Source organism: Hylobates moloch, unplaced genomic scaffold, assembly GCF_009828535.3.
Source record: "Hylobates moloch isolate HMO894 unplaced genomic scaffold, HMol_V3 SCAFFOLD_11, whole genome shotgun sequence".
In the NCBI taxonomy this organism is placed as follows: Eukaryota; Metazoa; Chordata; class Mammalia; order Primates; family Hylobatidae; genus Hylobates; species Hylobates moloch.
This window is the reverse complement of record NW_026652286.1, coordinates 29991033-30002381: the sequence shown is the minus strand read 5'-3', so window position 1 is coordinate 30002381 and position 11349 is coordinate 29991033.

Sequence of the window (11349 nt, the reverse complement as noted above, 5' to 3'; positions counted from 1 at the left end):
CCAGCTGCGTTGGGAAACCAAGGAAGGGAGAAAGCATAATTTTTAGTCCTGTTCTGGGGAGGGGGCATAAAGAAGGGGCTGGGTGGAAGACAGAAAACGAAGTGGAGCCTTTTGAAATGAAAGCCGGGCCAAGCTCATCAGAGATTAATGTAGGAAAAGCCCCACTCGTCTGATAGGGCCCAGATGGTGGGCAGACTTACAGGGGCTGCTGACAGATCTTGATGGTCCGCAGCCTGCTTCCAGCTCCTCGTCCTCATCTTAGAGAAAAAGAAGCAGGCCCATCCTCTCGGGAATCTTGGGGCTGGCCAGGGCTGCCTCCAGACCAGGTGGGGAGTCAGAGCTCTGACCCAAAGGCTCCGCACTACAGCTGTCTGTACACAGGCATGCACACACTACAAACACTCACACTCCCAAAGGGAAAACGACAGACATTTGACCTAGGCACTTTATTCTGTGGGAAGCCCAGCAAGAGGAGAGAGATCCCTAACTGGCAGTGGGTGGGAAGAGGATGGTGGCCACCGTCATGCTTCACACCTTCCTTCAACCCTCCGTTGTGCCTGATCACTGTCGTCACTGCCTGTCTCTTCCCTTCTCTTTCTAGTCGAGCTCCTCAAAGACACTGTCTCCATTCACTGTCCTCCATTTCCCCAGTTCCCACTCAATGTCTTGCTGTCTGGATTCCACTCTTCACACCCTGTGGAAACTACCCTGTTCTGACCACTTCATTCCTGCATGTAATGGACACTTCACAGTCCTCAACCGCCTGGACCTCTTAGCATTATAGGACATAGTGACCGCTCCTACCTTCCTGCTCTCTCCTCCTTCCTCATCCTAGAACACCACTCTCTCCTCATCTCTTCTGATGGTTCTTTCTCTGCCTCTTTCACTGGCTTTTCCCCTTTTGCCTTTTCATTGCTTTTCTTTCCCTTCCTTAAAGGTAGGGGCTCCTCTTGGTTCTGTCCTCAGGTCCTTTCTTTCAATATACATTTCTTCTCCTCCAAAGGCTTTGAACACCAACTCTAGACTGATGAGGCCCAAAACAAGCTCGCAGCCTCCATCTCTCTCTGAGCCCTGACTCATCCACTCACGGGCCTCCTGATATCTCCTCTTAGGCACCTAAAACTCAATACGATCCGAACCACAGCTGTTATCCCCTTAGCTTCTCCTCCTCCTGCATTTCCCATCTCAGTAAAGGATATGCAATTGCCAGAGTCGGAAACCTGAGACTTATCACACCTCTCACATCCTCTCGACCCACACGGCCTTTGGAGTCTACCTCCTAAATGGCACTCAGACTCTGTTTCCCTCCATCCTCAGCCCTCATGTCCCCATGCCTCTTCCTTCCTCTCCTGGAAAACTGCAAGCAGCTCCCACCTGATCACTCAGTCTCCATTCTTGCCCTTCCCCAATCTGTCTTTCAAAAACATTTCCGAATCATCATTCTCTTGCTATCCTAATGCACCGTTCCCCAGCCCACTCAGCTTACGGGATGCAGCCCATGCTCCTTACCCTGGCATTCGGGACCCTCCACATGTGACCCCAGTTTACTGTCCTAATTGCTCTCCTCCCTCTTCTGCACTTTGCCACCCTTATGCACCCTATAATTCAGCTGTACAGACAGAATCTCTCTCTACGCCTTTGCTTTCACTGCCTGAAATTACTTTCCAGTTTATCATCTGGAAAATCCAGATACCACTTCCTCCTGGAAGCCTTCCCTTATTTCCCAAGGAAAATAACTCTCTCTTTTCCTTGGGCTCTCAGGACACCTTGCACATGTCCCTAGGGCAGCACTTACATTGACTTTTACTTCACCCCTTTTATTTCTTCTTGCTTGGTTAGTCTGTGAACTCCTTAAGGGCAGAAATAGTGTCTGAGTCATCTTTGTATAGCCACTTCTTAGCCCAGGAGATAGAACACAATGGGCGACTGAAAAATATTTGATGAATGACTAAATGATTTTATATAAAGTATTGTGACTGCCTTCTTGAAGCCAAGTCAGTATTAGATTTATTTCTCTGTACTGAATCTGGGATCCTGAGGACCAGCCTGGCTGGCCTTGGATGGCGCAATAAGGCAAAGCAATTATTTCCAAACTGGATGTTTTCACTGGCATAAGCAATGCTGTGGTGAACATCTTAGTGCATAAAGATATTTCTGTGTTTTTTATTCTTTCTTTGGGACAAGTAAGAAAGAACAGCAATCAGGCTGCCTGGCTCTTTTCTAGAAAGTGATAGGCCCCCTTGCATGGGACAAACCTCCTCTGCAGCTTCTCTGGGAACTTACCCTGGAACTTACCACAAACCAGGTTAAATGATGTCATGTCTCATCAAGAAGTTATAGAATATGAGCACCAAGGAGGCTGGAGAACACGATGGAATGATCCCACTCCACTGTGTGTGATAATCTATGTCTCAGGGAAGGGGAGCAGTTTATCTAAGATTATTTTAGACAATCTTGGCTCAGATTAACTGCTAAGCCGAGCCTAAAAACCTGGGTTTTCTGACTGCCACACCTTATTCTTGCTCCTGCATCCCATGCCTGCCTTGGAAATGCCAGCACTTAACAAAGTCTTAAGAGAGGAAGTTAGAGATGGTCTCAGGAAGGAGCAGAGGTTGTGGGAAAATAATATGCAGGGAAAGTAGAAGCCTGGAGGATGGGAAGCAGCGGGCTCTCCCCAGAAGGAAGCCCTTCAAACCTTCTTCATTCTCCTGTCCTCACAAGAGCATTAGCTTAGGGACAAGGGAGGTGGGGCACTATGACACTTAGAGGATGCAGTGGAAGCACTCTGTCCTTGTTATCATTCTTAAGATAACAGACAACAATAATATACATTTAATTGTCTATACTTCCCAAGTATCAGGTCACATTGTTATTTTTTATCTTCATTTTACACCTATAGAAACAGGCTCAGAGAAGTCAAGCAACCTGTTCAAAGCCACACAACGAGGATTCCAAAGTCCACAGAATTAACTGCAATCACAGAAGTTCCCCAGCTTCCAGTCAGTCTTGGGCAAGGACTCTGTTGAGCAGGTCAGGAAGACAGGTGCCCTGAATCCTGATCCCTCACCTCTTACAAAGAATTGTTGTGAAGAATAAAAGATCTGTAATAAACAAACTCACACATATATGTATACCTGGCTTATGACAAATATACCAGTGCAGTGCAATAAGGAAATGATGATGTTTTCAATAAATGGTGCTAGGTCAACTGGATGTCCACAGGGAAAGAAGAGAATATTGACCACCCACCTGCCCCACCTCACACCATACACAAAAATCAATTTCAGTTGGATTACAAATTGAAGTGTGAAAGGTAAAATAGTAACACTTCTTGAGTAAAGTATGGGACATTTTTGTGACTTTGGTGTAGGTAAAATTTTCTTGAATAGAACATAAAATTTGACCATATTAAGATTATGAATGTGTTTTCATCAAAGGTACCATTAAAGGAGTGAAAAGGCAACACATCCAGAGAATGAGAAGACAAGCCACATACTGGGAGAAAATATTTGCAAAAGATCTAGCTGATAAAGGACTGTTATCCAAAATATACAAAGCACTCTTAAAACTCAATAATAAGAAAATGAACAACCCAATTAAAAAATGGGCAGAAGATATGAACAGACACTTCACCAAAGAAAACACAAGGATGGCAAATAAGCATAGGAAAAGATTCCCAACATCATATGTCCTTATGCAATTATGGAATTGCAAATTAAAACAGTGAAATAATACTACACATCTATTTGAATGGCCACAGTCTAAAACACTGACAACATCAAATGTTGGTGAGGTTGTGGAGCAACAGGAACTCTTATTCATTGCTGATAGGAATGCAAAATAGTACAGCCACTTTGGAATACAGCTTGGCAGTTGCTTACAAAACTAAACATACTTTTACCATATGATCCAGTAATTACACTTCTCAGTATTTACTCAAATGAGTTAAAAACTTGTGTCCACACAAAAATTGCACATGGATATTTATAGCAGCTTTATTCATAATTTCAAGAACTTGGAAGCAACAACATGTCCTTCAGTAGGTGAATGGATAAATAAACAGGCAATAAAATATTATTCAGCACTAAAAAGAAATGAGCTATCAAGCCATGAAAAGACATGAAGAAACTGTAAACACATATTACTAAGTGATAGGCACCAATCTGAAAAGGCTACACACTGTATAACTTCAACTATATGACATTCTGGAAAAGGCAAAGCTATGGAGACAGTGAAAAAGATCAATGGTTTCCAGGAATTGGGGAGAGAGAGACAAAAAGGTAAAGCACAGAGGATTTTTAGGGCAGTTAAACTATTCAGTATGATGCTATAACGGAGGATACATGCAATTATACATCTCAAAGCCCACAGAATGTACAACCTAAAAAGTGAACCCTAACGTAAACTATAGACCTTGAGCAATAATGATGTGTCAATGTGGGTTCATTTATTGTAACAAAGGTATCATTTTGGTGCAGGGTGTTGACACTGGGAGAGAGGCTGGGCATGTGTCCAGCTGGGGCTACATGAAAACTCTCTACTTTCTGCTCAGTTTTTCTGTAAACCTAAAAATGCTCTTTAAAATCATCTATTTTTTTTTTTTTTTTTTTTTTTTTTTTTTTTGAGACAGAGTCTCACTCTGTCGCCCAGGCTGGAGTGCAATGGCGCAATCTCGGCTCACTGCAAGCTCCACCTCCCGGGTTCATGCCATTCTCCTGCCTCAGCCTCTCCGAGTAGCTGGGACTACAGGCGCCCGCCACCACGCCCGGCTAATTTTTTGTATTTTTAGTAGAGACGGGGTTTCACCGTGATCTCGATCTCCTGACCTCGTGATCCGCCCCCCTCGGCCTCCCAAAGTGCTGGGATTACAAGCGTGAGCCACCGCACCCGGCTGTAAAATGGTCTATTTTTTAATTAAAATAGCAACACATAGTGGGAGAAGGTATTGTATTCAACAAAGCATTTGTATTAATCTGTTCTCGCTTTGCTATAAAGAACTACCTGAGACTGGGTAATTTATAAAGAACACAGGTTTAATTGACTCAGTTCCACAGGCTGTACAGGAAGCATGGCTGGGGAGGCCTCAGGAAACTTAAAATCATGGCCAAAAGTGAAGGGGAAGCAGGCACATCTTACATGGCCGGAGAAGGAGGAATAGAGAGGAGGGCGAGGTGCTACACACTTTTAAACAAACAGATGTATGAGAACTAACTCACTATCATAAGAACAGCAAGGGAGAAATCCACTTTCATGATCCAGTCACCTCCTACCAGGCCCCTCCTCCAACACTGGGGATTACAGTTTAACATGAGATTTGGGTGGGGACACAAATCTAAACCATATCAGCACTCATATCCAAAATCTTGCAAATCAATAATGGAAATAAAAAAGACAACACAATAAAAAATGGCAAAAGACTTGAACAGGCACTTCTCAAAAAATTAATATCCAAATAATAACAAAGCAGCTAATAAATGTGTGAAATTGTGCTCAATTTCACTAGTCATCAGGGAAATGCAAATTAAACCACCACACAATACTACATTCAATATCACTAAATGACTAGAAAAAAGATAGAAAATGTCAAGATTTGCTAAGGATGTAGAAACCAGGACTCTATAAACTGCTACTGGGAATATAAGTTGGTATAACCACCTTGGAAAATTCATTTACAGTATTTATCCAAGATAAACTTGTGCATACCCTAAGAACAAAGTTATACTGTATGGTACCATTTGGATAAAGCTCAAAACCAGGCACAATTCTTTGTGGTAATGGAACATTTCTGTATCCTGATCATGGTGGGTAATTTACATGAATCTACACATATTATAAAATTTCATGAAACTGTACCCCGAAAACAATGAGTGCATGTAAAAACTGGTGAAAGCTGAACACAGTCTGTAGCAAAGTAGTATTGTACCAACAGCAATTTCCTGTCTGATGATATACTGTAATTTTGTAATATAGGCTGGGCATGGTGGCTCACACCTGTAATCCCAGCACTTTGGGAGGCCGAGGTGGGCGGATCACTTGAGGTCAGGAGTTCGAGATCAGCCTGGCCAACATGGCGAAACCCTGTCTCTACTAAAGATACAAAAATTAGCTGGGTGTGGTGGCAGGCACCTGTAATCCCAGCTACTGGGGAGACTGAGGCAGGAGAATCATTTGTACCCGGGAAGCAGAGGTTGCAGTGAGCTGAGACCACACCACTGCACTCCTGCCTGGGTGACAGTGAGTCAGACTCCATTTCAAAAAAATAAAAAATAAATTAAAAAAATGTTTATACTATATCACTGGGGGAAGCTGGGTAAAGGGTACACAAGAACACTCTGTACAACTTTTGCAACTTCTTGTAAGTCTAAGATAATTTCAAAACATAAAAATTTTTTTTGAAAAAACCAGACACAATTAATTTGTAGTGCTAGAAGTCAGGATAGTAGTATCCTTCTGACTCTTACCCCGGTAGAGTCAGAAGTGTTGGAAGGGGACACTTTCAGGCTTCTGGGTGTGTTGTTATGGCCTGTTTCTCAATTTGGGAGCTAAATTACACAGCTGTGCTCTTTTTGTGAAAATATATCAAGCTGTACATTTATATGCATTTTCTCAATGTGTATTATACTTCAATAGAAAGGTTTTTTTTTAAAAAAAAATAGCAACAATATGCTTATAAAGAGCTCGGCACAGTGCCCAGCACATTCTCAGTAAAAGTGTTTTTCTCTATATCTGTGGCTGTCTCCTACCTTCCTCTCCTGTCTACTTCTTTCTTGCGTTGCTCACACTGTGCAGGTGAGCACGTTTTATAAAGGAGGTGCCTTAGCCCGCAGGACTACAAGGGTGGGAGTTCCAAGCAGATGTTTGGGGAATAGCAAGACCCTCTGGCAGGAGGAACAGACCACAATGTGACATTCGCCATACCTCCTTCCAGCACTGAGCACAATATAGAGAGCTTAGTATAATAACTGGGCACATTACTAATCACCAATTCGTTCACTGCTTAAAACAAAATACTCTTCAGTTAAAAAAACAGAAAATGTAAAACAAATATCAAAAATATAACAATCAAACAATATTCTCTTGCTATGAAGAGCTTTATACAAATGGCAATGGGTATGCTCTGATTTTGCAATTCCTGTTGGGAGAGAGGGGGAGGTTCCAGCTTTTTGAGCCTTTTCGTTAAGCTATACTACCCTCACAAGTCAAGTGCTGCCTCCTATAGTTCCTTAAAGGTGTTTTTTGTTTGTTTGTTTTTGTTTGTTTTTTTTTTTTCTTTGAGACAGAGTCACACTCTGTCACCCAAGCTGGAGTGCAGTGGCGCAACCTCTGCCTCCCGGGTTCAAGCAATTCTCCTGCTTCAGCCTACCGAGTAGCTGGGACTACAGGCACACGCCACCATGCCTGGCTAATTTTCGTATTTTTCAATAGAGGCAGGGTTTCATCATATGGGTCAGGCTGGTCTTGAACTCCTGCCCTTAGGTTATCCACCCATCTCAGCCTCCCATATTCTGGGATTACAGGCATGAGCCACTGTGTCTGGCCAAAGGGTCTTTATTTTTAATTTCGAGAAAGAGCATTCTGCCAAAATCAAAAGTGTTAGGAATTGTTAAAACTGCAGAACACACAACAGAAATGCAGGTACTCTGGTTGTAATATTTCAAAATAACTATCTTGGCAAATTCAATTTTAATTTTTTCCATTTGCCTTTTTTATGATTTTGCACACAGCAGCATTGATCATAATTCTGGAGGGTTATTTGAGAATTGTTTTTATTCCTTTGGTGTGTCTGCGACACTGGATTTTTCACCCATATTTTAATGTGATTGGTGAAATGCAAACAAAGCTAGTAGCTGTATTTGGCCTCTGAAATCTTGTGTCTCAATGGGTAGTTGCTGTATCAATTACAGGATGAAAAATGATGGACTATAATCCTTTCCCCCAAAGAATCTGCCAATCAGAGAACCATCTATGCTTTGGAGCATGTGACAAAAAATTTTAAAGTACTATCCTTTCAAACAAGAGTGTTTTACAATGTGGGAAATGTGATTTAACACAGTTGGTTGTTACACAGCCTTTAGGACAAGGATGCTGTCCACTGTACATTTTGTAACTGGATTTCAATGTACGCATTACAATTCAACTATGCTAGAAAATATGTTATTGTTCTCTATTTGTTTTCAACTTGTTTTAAAGTCTCCAAATGAACTGAAGGTGGGGGAAGAATTGTACACTCCAATTCTTCAAGTTAAAATTGCCTTGGAGTAAATGTATGCTCTTTTGGTGAGTATTTCAGTTCTTCAAGGTAGTCCCCACTCACTCCTTCCTCTCTCTTCCCCTTGAATGCTATAGAGGCACTGACAAGAAAAGGGGGTGCTCCATAGCACAATGGCATGAAGGAGGACCTGTGGTCTAAGCCATATGGCTTCTGCTCACCTGGGGGAAAGGGATAGATCAGCCCACCTGGTCTCTAGAAGTGAACCTCCTCCTTCCCTTATCCGTTGCTGACCAATCTCAGTCTGTGCCTTCAGCACCGGCAAATGACTCGGTGATTACATTCTGAAAGATAGCCCTCTCATTTTGCTGTTCGGCTCTCCCTCAAGCTACTGACCCTCTGAAACTCAGCTACAGCTCCCACCTAAACCCCAGCTTCGGGCTGCCTACTCCCAGCCTCTTGTAATGGGAGTCTTCCGACTTCCAAGCCATGGGGATCCTTGGACTTCCACACCATGGCAATCTTTAGACAGGCCTGCCGATTCTTAATTTGCATCACCTTTTCTGCTTGCTGCAGCCATAAAGATGCTTCTGGATCTCTTTAAAAGCATGTGAAGGCCGCTTCGGGCTATCAGTCTAGACACAGCATGCAGCATATGAGTGGGGCAGGGAGAAAATGCAACCACAGCACAAACTCTTGTAGCATTTCCTAAAACTTGGAAGTGTGTGGTTTTATCAGGGCATCCATCCTCTCTCCTCTCCCCTGTATCCCTGGACTAAGGCAGCATCCTGATATTATTTTATCATTTCAGGAAGAGCTCTCTGCTTCCCCTTCTGTCTAAAGGGACTTCTCTTACATCATCTCTTTCTCCTTTCCTACTTCAGCCCAACAGCCTGAAAGTCTATGGGAGAAATGCTGTAGGGCTGAGGCTGGGCACAGTGGCTCACGCCTGTAATTCCAGCACTTTGGGAGGCCAAGGTAGGTGGATCACCTGAGGACAGGAGTTTGAGACCAGCCTGGCCAACATGGTGAAACCCATCTCTACTAAAAATACAAAAAAAGATTAGCCGGGCATGACGGCATCTGCCTATAATCTCAGCCACTCGGGAGGCTGAGGCACAAGGAATCTCTTGAACCCAGAAGGCAGAGGCTGCAGTGAGCTGAGATTGTACCACTGCACTTCAGCCTGGGTGACAGAGTAAGACTCTGTCTCAAAAATAAAAAAGAAAAAAAGAAAAAGAAATGCTGTAGGGTATAAACCCAAACCACTTAGAATAGAAACATGTATCAGGTTGTTTTTTTTTTTAAGTTATAGATGATCCCTGCCATATAATTCTGACAAAGTTTTCTATACACTTTCATGTAACAAACAGCCAAGTCTCAAAGGGCTAGCAACCACTACAGCATTCGTCCTTGCTAATACTCATACAAACATTCAGATTCTTCTAGCAAAGGGCAGGCGAGAACCAGTTTTCACAGCGCCTCACAATATACTGACTATATATATATATATATATTTATATAAATATATATTTACATATATAATATATAATTTTTGCACATAAAAATAATCCAGGCTATATGATTATAGGCACATAAAATATTATTTTCACATAAAAATAGTCTATATTATTATAGTCTAATCCAAAGATTTTAGAGTAATAAGTGCAAAAGAAACATTCTTTGTCAAAATCAAGTCTGAATTCCAAAAGCTGAATTTAACCAGTATAACAATTTCTTGTGCCCTTTTTGTAAACCCACTGATGCTTTTATCTTTATCTGTATGATATATTTTGGTCTTGTCACTGCTTAACCAATTAAAGACTAGTAGGATGGTAATTAAGTGTTATTAGGCAACTGGCAGATAATCATATTAATAGAACGGTGCAAAGATACCTTAGAACTCATGCCTGTAATCCCGGCACTTTGGGAGGCCGAGGCGGGTGGATCACAAGGTCAGGAGATCAAGACCATCCTGGCCAATATGGTGAAACCCTGTCTCTACTAAAAAAAAAAAAAAAAAAAAAAATTAGCCCAGCGTGGTGGCGCATGCCTGTAGTCCCAGCTACTCAGGAAGCTGAGGCAGGGGAATTGCTTGAACCCAGGAGGTGGAGATTGCAGTGAGCCGAGATCGTGCCATTGCACTCCAGCCTGGCGACAAAACAAGATTTGGTCTCAAAAAAACAAAACAAAACAGAAAAAAACAGAAAACCTTATATCTTACCTCCTTTGTTGTAATAATTGTTATACATCCTGATTCTGCAGTCATGTGTTTGAATCCAGGTCCTATATCTGAATCCTACATAAGTGGGTGTTTGTTTCTTTGCTAATGCTTTCATGCTAATCATTGAGTGCTTTAGCATAATTAATAGCCAATACTATTGCCCTCTCTGACTCATATGGGTCTTTCAGCGTCACTGATCTTAATGCAATGTTCTTATACATCCTGCTGCCCCTCCTGGTCCTCTGGCTCACACCTGGAGTGTCTGTCTGCACCTTGTAAGGGACAAGCCCAGGTGGGACCTGATGCTGGGGTTGTCCTGATCATCACCCAGGTCTGCACATTGGCTGACCTTTGGAAAGGAATATTTAGCTACCTGAGGATAAGGCTGGGTCTTTATTGTTCTCCAAATTTCCTTCCTTCTAAATACACAAGAAAAAGAGTTAACATTTATTGAGAACTTATTATGCACCAAATACTTTACAATAATTTTTGCATTTCATCCTCACAACAAGTCCTTGATGTATGTTCTACTAATATCCCTATTTTATAGCCAAAAACAGTGAGGCTAGGAGAAGTTAAGTAACCATCTGAAATCACACAACCAGCAAGTAATAAAGCTGTGATTTGAACCCATCTAACTCCAGGGCTCTTAGCTATTAGAATTGGAGCACAGAAAAGTTAAATAGTTTGTCTACAATTATGAAACTAATAAGTGGCTGGGCTAGGATTCAAATCCAGGTCTTTTTCACCTCCAAACTTTTGCTTCTAAACCTACAGGACAGGGAAAAGGAATGAAATAGGAATGCTCACATTAGGTCTATGAGAGCAGCATAAATTCAGATGATCATAGTAGGAACTAGCCTAGAAAATGGATGGAAGGTTTATGAGAGCTGACCAAGCAGAGATTCATTTCAGC